A 799-nucleotide genomic window follows, 5' to 3' on the forward strand; every position below is an offset into this window, starting at 1 on the left:
TAGATTTTAACTGGAGGTATATATAACAAAGTGTGATTTGTCCATATTTTAAGAAAATAGGAATTAAGAAATAGGAAGCGGGCTCATATGTAGCTCATTGGTAGAGCATTGCCTAGCATGAAGTCAACTGAGTTGGATTTCCTCACCAAAAAACAAATAACATACCGCTCTCCCTCCCAAAGATTCATGTTGTCAAACTATTTTAAATCTTAAAGTAAAAGTTGGAATTAAAATACTTTATAATATTGTGACTCAAAACACGAGTAGTTTTTGAGATTGTTAGGAAAGAGGATGCAGAAAATAATGTTCAGGCTTGAGAAGAAATTGAAACCAAGCAGTACTGTTAAATTTTTTCCCAGTGCCCCATTGCGAGTGGTCCCTTCTCCAGGGGGCAGCAGAGATACCCAGGAGGGGACCGAGATTGGCCGACTCGCGGGCCGTGCCGGCGCCAGGCTCTGGGGCTCCGGCTCCCTGGGGCGAATTGGCGGGGCGGGGGCGGGAGGAAGAGGCGGAGAGGCGGATTCATAGATAAGCCTCCGCAGGCGAAGCTCTCTGCCCGCGGGACGGGAGGAGGGGGTAGCTGCCCGATTAAAGAAGCAGCATGGAAGGAAGGAAGGAAGGAGCGAGGGAGGGACGGGAACAGCAGCAGCAGGAGGAGGAGGAGCAGCGAGCCGGGCTGCATTGGTGCGGGAGGAGGAGCGGCCCCCGCGAGGCTACGTTTTGTTTTTGTTATTTTCCATCCGAATAGTTCTCGCAGGCTTTTCCCCAGCACAGAGCGCGCCGCAGCCCGGCGGCCCCG

Source organism: Marmota marmota, unplaced genomic scaffold, assembly GCF_001458135.2.
Source record: "Marmota marmota marmota unplaced genomic scaffold, marMar, whole genome shotgun sequence".
Taxonomy (NCBI): Eukaryota; Metazoa; Chordata; class Mammalia; order Rodentia; family Sciuridae; genus Marmota; species Marmota marmota.